We start from the raw sequence: 15,314 nt of genomic DNA on the forward strand, positions 1-15,314 counted from the left end.
ATGTTCGCTCGGTCGCACCAATACATTCAATGGTGCCGTGTTACGTCCGTGCCCGGAGTTCGGGGCGTGACAAAGCATTTCGTATCGACATTAGGTTCAAGTGTCTTAGGGAGTCTATGAAGCCGTGTCCTTATGTGTATACATATAAACGATTGACCACCAAGAACATTAAATTGTCTCACTTCTTTCATACTTTAAATCGTGTTTTAGAGATATATTTCCTTCTAATTCGTGCGAGTACGTATTTTCTAGATAAGAGAAAGTACAACAAGAGAACACGGCATGTTCATTTCCGCACTCCTTTCGGTTGAAGAGAGTTCGACTCAAACAAGTATTATGACCTCACACACTTCCGACATTTATGAGAGGAGCATCGGACACACATTCTTACTCGGATCGTTGCCAACTGTCATTCGGGGTTTAATCGGCCCCCGTTTTAGATTAATTATGCATCTAAAGGTACTCGGGGAAACGTGCGGATGAAGCGCCGTTTTCACGGGGTGACAAGGAGGAAAGACGCCTCAATGGACTCTATTTCATGATGCATGCTACGGATACCGGTTGCGGCACTTTCGTGTGGCCCATATCATATGCCATTTTGGGAACGATTCCCGAGGGGGAGGATGCACCTTCCTTCACTTGGGATGAATTTGCGTGTTTAAAAGCAAGTATTTTTCGATTAAGTTGTTTCGGCTACGAGTTTGAGAATTATAAAGGCTCATCGTGCATTCACATTACCTATTTCCGTCATTGTCCGTACATGCTCTCGTAGCTGTGGTTAGAAGATTTGTACTTGGGCTTAAACGCGAGTTGCACGGGGATGCCAATATAGTCGGTCACAATGACAAGATGACTATTTCCAAGATACGGCATTCGTCCAAGGTGTTAGGTCGGGGCGAAGAAACAAAGCTTGGTATCGAAGATAGGAATTTAGTAAGAAGGCTAAGTACATGGAAATTTCGGTAAAGGAAAAATATTAATTCTTTAAGAATAGGTCATCGTTGGACACAAGATTTTACAGGTAGTGTCCCATTTCGCAGGTCCAATTTTAACCGTGAGTCAATTTATACTATTGTGACGTATGTCCTTGATATGATAATGTGGAATATGTTAGCCTTGTGGGTATGTCGTTCGGCGCGGATGGTTGTTTCGGAGGAAACTCGGCCACTTTTCCTAAAATCCCCATTCGTAGAACGAGATAACATCGGGGGTAACGTAGTCCGGACGAATGTCAACAACGTGTCAGATTTGACTAAGGAATGTTACACCTGAAATACAAGCGGTGGGCGAAATGATTTGTATGCATTGACAAAGGGGATATGAAGTATACGACATGTTGTCACGAGTAAGAAGTCATATTTAATGAAGTATATGCCGTTATTGACCCAGATCCACCTTACCTTATGTTGCTAAGAAATTGGTATTGAATTTGAAAAGTTGCATGAACCTTTGTCGAAGTACCCACAAGAATTGGGAGTATCGAATTATAGCTAGGCGTATCTATAGACATTTTGTCTCTAAGATTTACAATGTTAGCGAGTCAAACCATTAGGATGGAGTATTCCGATTCAATACAATAGCAACCGGTTCATGTAAATAAATTTAGTTTTTTTTTTTTTCACCATGAGAAATTGCTCGGATAAGTAGTCGGTTTTGTACGGTCATTTCGAAGGATAAGGAACGTTAATTAGATCCCCAAAAGAGAAGAATTTATAAGTATAAGATGCTAGGCTTGGTCTAAGGGGGAGATGCATAGATCGTCGTTAAGTCCGATGAGGTAATTGAAGATCGGAGGGTTATTTATGAGATATGAATAATCTTAGTTCAGTCTCCATGTTTCATGTCATGTTTCTTCACGTTCATGTAGTTAAGCCATGTCCAGCCATATTCTTAACCATGACCCATCATTCGAGGACGAATGATCCCAAGGGGGAGATATTGTAACACCCCGCATCTTGGAACTGAGTTTACGCTCATATCATTAGAGTTCTAGTGGAAACACTGAAGGTTTGAACGTTTTGCGAAAATGGTTGATAGGCCTATTTCGGGCAGCGATAACTCCTTGATCGGTTTGGAATTTGGTAAAGTAACCTTAATGAGACTGTAGTATGTAGAAATACCTTTCTAACGATATAAGGACCAAGTCAATCGAGAGATCGGAGCAAGGAGATATGATCGTCTCAATATGGCTAAGAGTAAGGCACTTGAAATCCTATAGAATCGGCTAAGTTTTCGATACGTCTGCCTTCCAGTAAATTTTCGTGAAAATCCGTTGGGAATTTGAGAAAACTTCCTTGATGAAAATTGTAGATCTTTGAAATAGCTTTCCAATGGTATCTTACGGGGGTCAAACGGACATCTGTGCAAAAAGTTATGCCCATTTTACTGAAGCATGTTCGCTGGAAATTCTGCCTGGCGTAACGGTGACGTTACGGACCGTAACTCGTGTTACGGGACGTAACAGTGGACCGTAACGTCCCAAAAATTTCCAGAAGCTCACTGGAAATTTTCACCAAGGTACGGGTACAAAGTTACGGTCCGTACCTTGTGTTACGGGACCGTAACAGTGACCGTATCTTGGTCCGTATATACGTTTCGGGTCACCTGACTTCGGAGGCCATAACCCTATCATAAATTGGGAATTTGGGAAAACTCAAAGAACGAAAGTTGTAGATAATTGAAATATCTTTCCAACCATAGGTCGTGGGATCATAGGTGACATCGGGATAGGGAGATATGGACGTTTTAAGACAGAAAGGTCCCAACCCGATTTCAAGTTGGGTCAAACCCATTTCCCCTTGGTATTTAAGGGAAATGTTAACCCTAGCAGCCCCATTTCCTCCATATTTTCAGATTTTAGAGAGAGAAAGGGAGAGAGAGGAGAATTAGAGAGAGAAAGTAGAGAATCAACCAAGTTGAAGGCCCCGAATCCCAAGGCTCGTGAAGGATAAAGTGTAGTACAAGTTCTTGCCGTCGTTCTAAGCTACAAATCAAACTTGGGGTGTTGATTTCGTGGTGGATGCTCATAAAAGGTAATATTCCTACTCTCAAATCATTTATAGTTGAGAATTGATGAATTCTTGGGAGAATAACAAATGGGTTTGATAAAGGAAATTATATGAATTATGCTAGAGTTTTGGATTTGTTGATTTGGGATTGTTGTATTCATGTGGGTGATGAAGAATGATGTTGATTACACCTAATTGAGATTGTAGAATCACCTAGAAGTAATAGAATGGGAATTGGGTGAAGAAATCACCATTAATGGAGATTATGGAGCTTCATGCCCACTAAGTGTTTGATAAAATGCTTAGATGACCAAAGCATGAATATTATTGCTAATATAGAATCCCTTTGACTTGTATTGATATAGATCAAAGTTGAAAAGGTTGACGAACATTGTATTACGCTCAAAGGCTGGAATTAAGGTATGTGAGGCTAACTATCTACGTTAGGGAATGTTCATGATTCTCCCTACGCCTCATTCTTCATACTTGTAAGTGATGTGACTCAGAATACAATTTAGCCCAGTTTTATGATATGTTGTAGAACTGTTATCTTCTAAGGTTGCAGTTACAGAATTCGTTCATGGCTATCAATTTGAATATCATGAACTCAACACGTAATCTTTATAGACTTATGTATTGTTACCACATGAGTCTCAGTCTAGAAATTCAGTATGCTCATAAACAGTCAGTGTTTTCAGTTCAGTCCAGTATGTCTATTTCAGTTCAGCATTGCTCATGGTTGTTATGGTCTCAGTCCTTATAAATTAATCATAATTATACATATGTGATTTTGCCCGAGGGCACAGTACAGTCTTGTGTATACGTATACATGGCCGAGGCCATTGACTGACGCACTACTAGGCCGAGGCCATAGCGTGCATTTATTATTGGGCCGAGGCCCCACATATACAAACACAGATAATACAGATGATTCAGATACAGAGCAGGGAGTATTCATATCTCTACTTCCTTGCTATTACAGTGCAGTTACAGTTATCAGTTTCAGTTTCAGTTTCAATGTATTACTTTATTGCTTCAGTTGCTTTACATACCAGTACAATTCAAATGTGCTGATGTCCCTTTTTATTGCTTGGGGGCCTGCATCTCGCGATGCAGGCAACGATATACAGGTTGACGACTCAGCTATTTAGGAGTGCACGTATCAGCTATTGGTGAGCCCCAAATTCCTTCGGGGCGTTGTTAGTTATCCAGTCAGTTCAGTTTATAGACAGCTCTATTATTCAGCACTCTTAGAGGCTTCATAGACACAGTTCAGACAGTCAGATATTTATTATGTTAGCCTTGTTGGCAGTCGTTCAGTTGTTTGGTTTAGCCATGTTGGCTACTTTCAGATATGTTCAGATTGTCTAAGTATTTCCGCATTATGATATTTCAGTGAGGCTTTTAGTTAATCAGCATGTGTTAGTTTTATTTTATAAATTAGTTATGTTTTGATATCACTTGTTGATTCAGCCCGATGATTGGTTTGCCACACGTACGGTCGAGCACCGGTGCCGTGTTACGTCCGGCCCGGGTTCGGGGCGTGGCAGTTGCAAACCCCCAAGAACCCTTCGGGGGGGGGGGGGGGGGGGGTCTTAATGACCCTACCTACTTACCTTCTTGTAAGAAAAATATTAATCTTCATCGGACATTTCACAGTCCGAATCCCACTTGGATCTAAATCTTGTGCTACCATGTATACCATATTCTACCCTATGGTAACGTATTCTTTCTTGGATAATGAATTATGTAGCTAAGAGTCTTTTTGATGGGGGGATAATATACTAATCAAACGCGTTGGGATCGAAATAATTAGGGCGTCATGCAGAAGCTAATAATTGCAAAACTTTAATGACGATAAATCAGACAACAAAATAAAACATACTAAAAGAGGCATAATATTCTAATATGGTTTGATCGATTGATCTACATATGAAAAACTAATATAAAAGCTTAAAAATTATTGATAGAAAACCTCCCCCTAAATAAAACTGTCTAAAGCACTACATTATGGATACTTTTGTGTGTTGTTTATGAGAAGAAAGAATTTCCTTTTTATAGAAGTCCGAAATTTCTGCTCCAAGAAAAAAAATATAGATATGGTAGAATCACTTTCCACAAAGAAAACCTTTTCTATCAAGAATTTTTTTTTGAACTAAAGCACAATTATGATAGAATTCAAATAAGGTAGAAAATTTAGGACAATGCACACACTCTTTAGGAAGATCTGCATGAAAGGTTTAACCATGTTGATGGTTCCAGAACATTCAATTTACATAAAGAAATAGTTACTTTAACACAACGTTGCAAATTCAATATATCATGAAAGAACCACACATTGAAATTCATTGTCATTTTGTGAGAGAAAGTATCCCCACAAGGACTTGTTACAACCAAGTGCATAGCTACTAAGGATTAACCTGCTAATGTTCTCACCAAAAGGCTTAGCAAAGCGCAACACGAGTATTTAAAATCGCACGAAAGATTTGACCATGTCGATGGTTTCAGACCATTCAATTTACATAAAGAAATAGTTACTTTAACACATTGTTGCAAGTTCAATGTATCATGAAAGAATCACACATATTAAAATTGATTGTCATTTTGTGAGAGAAAGTATCCAACAAGGACTTGTTAAAACCAAGTGCATAGCTACTAAGGGTTAACATGCTAATGTTCTCACCAAAAGTAAGTGCAACACAAGTATTTAAAATCCAAGCTAGGTGGTGTTCCAACATCTTTATACCAAGATTAGCTCGAGGTGAAGTGTTAAATGAAGAAATGAGACTCAAGGATATCAAGGTCATTTCACCTATCTATCCGTTAGCGGTTAGTTAAATAGGATTAAGGATTAGTTAAATAAGTTAATTAATTAATATATCTAATTATAGTTAGTGAGATATCTATAGATATCTTGATTTGTAATTATTTGCTCAAGTTTTGGAATACACTTTTTATACAACTCCTCTCTTTTCATCTTCTTCCTCTTGTTTTTAGGTTCATACCGTTCAATTTTCTAATTACATCAGATTGTCTCTCCATAATTTTTATCTTTAAAATTTCCTTTTAAGTAGTATTTGATAGTGAATTACAAATATGATGTTATAATTGAGAATTTGGAGAGTCATAGTATTATTATTGTGCTTACGATTACCCTTGGATTGTAAGATTGATTTTGGTGTGTTCTTTTCTTTGAATTTTATAACAAAATTTACTTAATATAATTTATATCCCTTCACAATCATATGCTATTGAATGTTAGTTTCATTTTAAAAAAATTAAAAGTTAAAAGTCTCATGAAATTTATATCCCACCCTACCATCTATGTATATAATAAAGCTTCGAAGAGGTGATATGGCATGCCTCTAAAGCCTAGAATAGCATTTATCTTTTTTTCCCCCTCAAATTTTTGATACTTTTCTTAATTTTTGTATTTATGTGATATAAAATTTATTTCTTAATTACAATTCTCTTAATTATCCATCTCTTTTTCAGTTTAGAAAGCCCAAAAGTCATTATCATTAATTTAGTGATATTTTATTGCAATAAAACAATATAAACATGGAAATATAGGAATCTCCTCCTCGCAACAATCTGTATAGGTATACCGTATATATTTCTATCTTCTAAATAGATCTCATTACTATTAATTCTTAATTAGTCTAATTAACTTCTTTTTAACTTATTTCTCTTCTAATTACTTTGAGTTTATAAGAACACGTTTTAAAAGAAATCTGTAACGTTTATAAGCCATGATATATTTTGCCATTTCACTATTCAGTTTTCCTCTCAATGAGGTCTTTTAGTTTTTGGAATTGTTTATTCATTGTGTCAATTATGTTAGTTCAGCAAATCATTTGCTGGTCTTAGACATGAAACACGAGGAAACAGACAAAGGGTTGCAGTTGGGTGATTGATCTCACACATGTTTCTTCTACTTCCTTTTTCTTTTTATTATTTTGAATAAAGACATAAAAAAACTACAGGAGATAAAGAATATTAGAGGTAAATTCTTATATATTATCACATCATTCAGGAGATTCATTAATATTTGTCATTCATATTCAATGTGATGTTCCACGCTCTCACATATGAAGCAAGAGTTGATTTTGGAGGCTCCATGAATTTCCTTTTATCATTTGCTTATACATTGTTATTATATGGTGATTTTTTTTTTTTTTTCATTCATTCTTTTGATTTGCCAGGTTCCTAAACAAATGATGATAGGCTTCAAAAAGTAAAACCATTTGATGACTTAAATCCAACAACAAACAGATGGCCAACACTTCAAGTATTATTTTTCAGAATTTTCAATAAAACCAAAACACTTCAAATTTGATTATGTTCATTGAGAACTTATAGGGGAGTAGGGAGGAAGGCGAATTAGCTCAATATATATATTATAGACATTGGTGGGTCATTATAGTTAATTTTCTTTACTCCTTAGTTTTCTTTTTATGGAGTTTTTGTCGATCACTTCTATCATTTGGTTACTTACTAGAACAGGGCTTTAATTTATATATAGGACGTAGGTTGGAAAATTAGCTGTCAAGATAAAAAAGGGCAAGTTTGTTCTTTATCCTCTGAAATTTTATCAGAAAATTAATTTTTCAGAAAGTTTTTTTCAATTGCCTTGGTTTCTCCCAACCCCCCCACCCCGCCACCCCCCTTTTTAAAAAAAATAATAATAATATTGTATGCCTCTGACGTGTTCTTGCAGTTCATTTTTTCTTTATGTCCGTGAAACAGACATCATTAACTAATTCTTTTTTCTTTTGATAAGTCTATGTATTTGTAGTTTATCTTTTTTATACTTTCTTAGTTTTATATATGTAGCGGCATTAAACTATGATTTTACCAACTAGAAACATCTAAAAATATATTCTGAAACATTTATCGTGTGAAGAAAAGGAAAAAGATGTACATATTCTCTTCATTTCTTTTTATTTTTTATAAGTATATTTAGTATTATTGGTTGTCGAACTTTAATTATTTGTAGACGACCATAGAACTTAATGAAGACTATATACTTATTTTTTGATAACTTTAGTAAGCAGTTTTATGAGAGATGATCAACTAATTGTTTCCACTTCAATTTGTTATTTCAAATATACGTCCAATACGCTCATAAAAAATTTTGGACATACGGAAATTTAATCATTTAATGAATATTAAGATGAATAGAGGATTTGAGAATTATCAATTTCTTAAACTTTTATTCTCTCAACTTCTAAGATATCACAAATAATTTTAATGTAGATGCAAGATTTATTGCTTTTTTGTTTTATAAAGGCTGAAGTGACTAAAACACCCCTAAATTTGGCACGAATTGCAACTTTAGTCCTCAAACTATTGATGCACTTCAAGACACCCCTAAGCTCTAACTGGATTTTAATTCATCCCCGCGTTGCTACATGGCAAAGCAAGTGTGCACACACACTTTCAGGCGCGTAGGAGGCTCCACATCAGCTTTTTTTAAAATAAAATTTAAAAAATCAATTTTTTTCATTTCTTTAATTTTTTTTCCTAATCCAACATCTAAATCTGCCCCTTCCTCCATTAAAAAGTATTTTTTCTTAAAAAAACCTAGATAAAACCATTTTTTTTAAAATGTGGAAAACCCATTTTTTAAAAAATAAATCTAGACTGGATTTTTTATTAAAAAATTTTGAAATTTTTAAATCTAGAAAATTGATTTTTTCTTAAAAAAAATGTGCAAAACCTAAAAAAATCTAGAAAACTTGAATTTTTTATTAAAAACCCTCGAATTTTTTTAAAATATGGAAAACTGAATAAACCCATTTTTCTTAAAAAAAATCTAGAAAATTAAATTTTTAATTAAAAACCTGGACTTTTCTAAAATTTGGATTACTGATTTTTCTTAAGAATAAAGTGGAAAACTGAAAAAAAAAATCTAGATTTAAAAAATAATCTAATTTACCTGGATTTTTTTTTTTTAAAAAAAATAGGTTTTCCACATTTAAAAAAAAAAATCAGTTTTTTCATATTTGTATAAAACTCCAGTTTTCTAGTTCTTTTTTAAAGAATTGTCCTAAAAGAATCATGAAAATCTGGATTTTTTAGGACACTTTTTAAAAAAAATCAAGTTTTCAATTTTTTTATTAAAAAAATCCATTTTTTAAAGATATTTTAATTAAAAATCTACTTTTCCAGTTTTTTTTTTTTAAATAATCAAATTTCAAGATTAACAAAAAAATCCATTGTTTCAGATTTTTTATAAAAAAAAAAACAGTTTTACCTTTAAAAAAAAATTATCTATGTGGAGGACACATAGGACGAAAATGCCAAGTGGACAGCGAGTGCATTCCACTTGCTGTGGCATGGCAACGCGGGGGTGAATTAAAATCCAGTTAGCCAAGCTTAGGGGTGTCTTGAAGTGCATCAATAGTTTGGGGACTAAAGTTGCAATTCGTGCCAAGTTTAGGGGTATTTTAGTTACTTCAGCCTTTTATAAATTAAGTCACTTCCCGGTAAAATCATATGGAAAAGAGAAAAAGGAAAAAAAATAATCTAATATTGAGGTTATGATAAATTTGTAGATACTATCTTCATTTTCAAGAGGTTATAATATTTCCAAGCAAGAAATTGTTTAGATTAAAACTATTCCGAGTCAAAAGCTTCATTAAAAATGAAACAAATACATATCAATTCTTACTAATATGATTACGATAAGTTTATTCTTTTTATTTGCTTAATTTGTCTTGTTTTTATAACCATGCAAAACGCGGATATATTCACTAGTTATAGTATAGAGGGTAAAGTACATATATATATATATATATATTTACGAAATATAACGATAGTTTTCTATTTACAAAACATAACATTACAAACCCTATAAGAAACATACTTTAAAAAAAATATATATAAAATTTTATTTTTATTTTTTTTCGCTCAAAAATTTATGTATGAAAGTTGTATGAAATGTGTATATCTCGCTCAAGGCTTAAAAAGGTCGCTCAAAATTTAGTATATGAAAACAAGATGAAAACTGTATGAAATGTGTGTATCTCTTCAAGGCTTAAAAAATCCGCTCAAAATTGTATGTATGAAAACGGTATGAAATTTATATCTCGCTCAAGGCTTAAAATTTCGCTCACATTTCATGTATAAAGTTCATGTTAGATTTCTCTAAAATTAATACAACTACAACAACATTGTATACAACATTGATACAACATTCAAGACTTAAAATAATTGCTTAAATTTTTGTATATGAAATGTGTATATCTTGCTCAAGGCTTAAAAAATTAGCTCAAATTTTGTGTATGAAAAACGTATGAAGTGTGTATATCTCGATCAAGACTTAAACATTATGCTCAAATTTTATGTATGAGAATGGTATAAAATGTGTTTATCTCGCTCAAGACTTAGAATTTCATTCACATTTTGTGTATGAAAAACTATATTAAAAATTTCAATTAAAAATTTCGCTTACACATATACATTTCATACACAAAAATTTGAAGTATTTTTTTAAGCCTTTGAGCAATTTTTTTTTTAAATATAATTTTTTTAAAAGTTTAAAATAAAATTATTTTTTTTAAAAATATATTTTTTTAAAATATTATTTTATGAAAATAAAATAAAAATGAAAAATATATGAAAATCCGTCATGTTTCGTAAAATATCGTTATGTTTTGTAAATAAAGAAAACTATCGTCACGTTTCGTAAATATTTCTCCTTAACATGTATATATACGTAGTTTTCCCTCGTATAAAATATGAGGCCTTAAATTCCCACGATTCAAATATTTATTATCTAAAATAAACTTCTATTAAGCCAAAATCGTTATGTCAACTTACTGTGTTATTAGTTTTTGCTGTCTCTTTGCTTATTGTCACTGTTGTACTATCCATTAGTTGATATTTATGTTTGCTTAAAGTTTTGCATCATCTTGCTTTGGTTTTGAATGTGAAGGATTTCAGAAAATTCTATTGGTAGCATCCATTCAGTATCTGGAGCTCTATGTAGTATGTCTGATGATTATTTTCAAGTGGAGTAGTTCAGTGCGATAAATTAGCTTGTCTCACATTTCTTATTTTTGTAAGCTATGCCAAGCTGGGTCAGATTCGGTTATCTTTTCTTTATTGTCAAAGTAAATTATAGTTGGATGTAAACCTATTGGGGCCTCCTTTTAGTTTCATCTTTGAAGATCTAGATGTTCGGTCTGAGCAAGTCTATTTGCAGCCTTCTCTTCTGGATTCCTTGCGGAGCATACGTTTATCTCTATCTCCTACTCCTTAGTGGATAATCTGGTGGTGGAATTTGTGGAAATAGGTAACTATTGATGCTCAAAAACTCTCTTAGTGAGGCATCTAACTGGTGTGCTTTCAATCTGTTGTAGTTTGGTCAGTCTTTGTTAACGCATCAAACTACCAACATTATATTCTGTATCTAACAGGTTATGCTGTCTCTGACTTTGAGCTTTTAAACAGTTGACCATATTTCTGTGTTATGCATGGAATCTTATATATCCAAACTTCAGGATAAACTATTTTGTACTGCATTTTTGTTCTTTCTACAGAATTTCCAAGTCTCTAAATAATACAGAATTTCCAAGTCTCTGTAAATAATACACTTCTAAAGTGCTATTGTTATGGTTTTTCTGAGATTGCCAAACTTAATTCAAGCTATCCTGGGTTGTCGATGCATTAACACGGCTAGGGAGCTTTTATCGATTCAAAAGACGGAAAAACCCCGAAGTATGATTGTTTTTCACCTTCCGTAAGTAACTGAATCTCGTGTTACTTTTCAGCAAAACTTATTTCGTTTGTGGGAGCTATTCTTTTGGGTGACTACTTATATTCATAATTAAGCTTTACTTGTCATATGCATGGTTGACTTTACAAGCAAAAGTGAGAAATTCGTAATAGAAGCCCATGAGTATCTCTATCAAATACTGAATGCTTCTATTTAAGCACAATTGTGGTCTTGTTCGACTCTGACCATGTCTTCAGAGTAGATTATTTAGCTGTTTCCTGCATGGTGCTACATTCGATAAAGTGTTGGGGATGAAGCTTGGGGGATGAGGCAGAGCTGTGTCGTTTATTTTGGATGTTAAAGTCGTCAGTTACCATATTTCTCATCTCTCTGTCTCTATTGGACTGCATAGAATCTTAAGTCATCTATCACTTCCATTCTTGTTATCTGCTCCTTGAAAAAAAGAAGTTATTTAGTAGTTATGTCTATTTCAGCAGCTAAATGACCAAGGGTTGGGAAATGTCATGGTTCTGTAGGTTGGAGCATGTTAGATAGTCTCTTCCGCTTTGCATCCTCTATCTAGTTTAGTCAACAGCCATAAAAGAAACTATAGAAAACAACTTGCTTTTCCATCCCTCGCCCTGGCTTGGGTTGGGAGAGCTTTCCAAGTCTAAGCCACTATAATCTGTATCTAATAGACTAATAGTCATTTTGACAGTAAGAAGTCATGTTATGATAATGAGTTCAAGTGTTTGCACAATTTGATTGCTGTGTTAGGTTCTATTTCATAATTCCTTGGAGAAACAGCTTCTGAAGTATGTACACTAGTATGTTGACTTCTCTTTGCCTGTTATTGTGCCATAACCTATATATGTACTGAGAGAATTTGGTTTGAGTTCTAACCTATGGTGTCTCTCTGGTCTGAATTAATTGAGACATCCAGTGTATGTACCATGCAGCAGGATATAATCCTGAAGTGACAATTCGATGTATTAGTATTATATTATTCACTCGCATTTGGAACTCCGAATTTGGGAGACATGAGGATAATTTTGATTTTCTTTCGAGTTAAAGCATATCTATGACTGGCGTTCCATATATCAGAATTTGCTTGCTCCTCAAAAGGAATCATTGTGGAGGGAGATGGGATGGGAAAATTTATTGGTTGTTAAAGAGGAAATATATGTTATCTGTCAATAATGTATAATATATTTATTTTGTGACAGTGAGTAGTATAAAATGAAAAATGAACTTGAAATAAGGATAACATGTGAATTATACATGATATCTTGCAGATTATGAGCCTCTTTGATACTTGACAACTACCTGGAGGATAAACTGTAGACACTAAAATCTCTCCAGTTCAATCTATCCTCTGCACTACAACGAGTTACAAAAAAAAAATAGGGAAACTTATATAAATGACTACATTTGGGGGTTATTTTTTAGGCATATCTACACTTTAGCTAATCACATTTCGTAGTTACAGTAGACGCGCGCTACAGTAGATTGTATTCAAAATTCGGCTGTGCCAGATTTTGATGTATTCAAGTTAAATTTCACTGTATTCAAGTCAAATTCCGATGCATTCAAGTTAGATGTATTCAACTAAATTTAATCCAAGTCAAATGTATTCAACTCAACCGTATTCATTTGTAGCTACTTTTACACTGTATTCACTTTATTATATTTAAAATTAGTTGTATACAAAAAAATATCCTTCAAAATACAAGAAACAAAAATACGCCCCAAACAAATTTTTGCACTAAAAATTAACGAATACACTCAAATACGGAATACAAGAAATAAAATACACCCCAAACACTGGATCGTATGCTAAAAAATTAATGAATACACTCATAAAAGAAACACTATTTTCCAAATCCGGCACCGGAAGAAGAAGAAATTACTAGAATTTTGCAAACCTCTGCCTTAAGGCCTAACTTTGGGCAAAATTTAGGCCTTAAGGCAGAAGTGTGCCTTAAGGCCTAATTTTGGGTAAAAGTTTACCTTAAGGCATAAGTTAGGCGAATCTCAACTTCTGCCCTGCGAATCTCAACTTATGTCTTGCAATTTTTTATTCTTTTTATTGAGTCCGGGTTCGAACCCAGGACCTCTGGGTGTTAAAGACCACCAATTTAAGGGACAAAAATTAAAGACCACCCCAGAAGAAGGACCATCCGCGCAAAAAAATGTTTTTACAATTGCTAATTGAAAATGAATCACTATTTCAAAGTAATTTATCGGAGACTAGTATTCATGAATCAATTTGGTATACTTTTTCGATAATTCCTTTTGAGAAACAGTTAAGTCAAAATCAATAATGAAGTTTTTTTTTTTCTTTGCAAAATTCGTGTAGCATTCTTTTTCTAACAATGGTTAAATTGCCAGATACGTATTTTTTTTTTTTACTTTTACGTATAATAGAGTAAAAGAAATTTGAATTCTCAAAAGAATATTCGACAACTGATCAAGTCTCCACTAAGTTGGTTATTAAATCAAGACTTTATTACATTAGTTGCCTTGTACAAATTGTAGTGCATCCCATAAAATGCTAGAATATGTTATTTTAACGACGGTATTGTTGACATTGATATTTTCCTTGAAAGTAAAATATATATTCGTAAGGAATTTTTTTTTAAAATTCTCTAAAAATATGGAAAAAAGAGGTATGAGTTTCTCTCCTTTTTCATTTGTATCGGTGCACTACTAAAAATAAGAGAAAAAAATGCATTAAGTGGAGATTGATCCTTGAACCTCTAGATAAATAACTTAACTTTCAATCAAGTGCACCACTAAGTCTTTTGTAGCATGGCTTTCAAAAGGCAATACTAGTTATATTTTAAGAATTATACACATAATATACCGAGTTTAATCGGATGACCATGAGTTCACGTGACTTTTTTTTTACACCTAAATTAGCCCCTGATTTTTACCGTAGTCTAGTTGGAGAATTCCAATATCTAATATTTATACTTGTCAAATATCATGTTATAACAAATTAGTAAATTACATTGACTGTTTAAAAATATGTTATAACATCAGTACATATAACTTAGACGTTTAATGTCGTATTCAAGTACACTATTTACATTGTTTCACTGATGTTTGTTTCACTAACAGCTAACGTTCTTTTCCAATAGTTTATTTTTCCTCTTCCATTTTTATTTACTAGACTAGATTAGAATAATATTACTTCCACTTTCCTTTTTCCTTCTAATTTCTAGTATATTTATCAAAAAATTTTGAACCCAACAATGTTATCACACAGAAATTTGATTGTATATTCTAACATCTTACATTTCTTATTTGTCGGCCTCTATTAATAGCAGTAATTGTTTACCCCGAAATCGGATAATCAATTGAATTTGTAAGTGGGTATAGGATATGTGCTTTGTTCTTGATGTATGTTAGATAAAGGAAATAGAAATTGGAAGGCTCACTAATGAAGCAGCCGAAGATGTAAACGTTTGTGAACAATGTATTATATGATTAGCAATAATTCTACAAAGAAATGGCCTAGGGAATGCATGAGAGAATGGAAATATGAGATTCTTCATTGCAAATGTTCTTGAAAGACA

The sequence above is a fragment of the Lycium ferocissimum genome, chromosome 9, assembly GCF_029784015.1.
Source record: "Lycium ferocissimum isolate CSIRO_LF1 chromosome 9, AGI_CSIRO_Lferr_CH_V1, whole genome shotgun sequence".
Lineage (NCBI taxonomy): Eukaryota > Viridiplantae > Streptophyta > Magnoliopsida > Solanales > Solanaceae > Lycium > Lycium ferocissimum.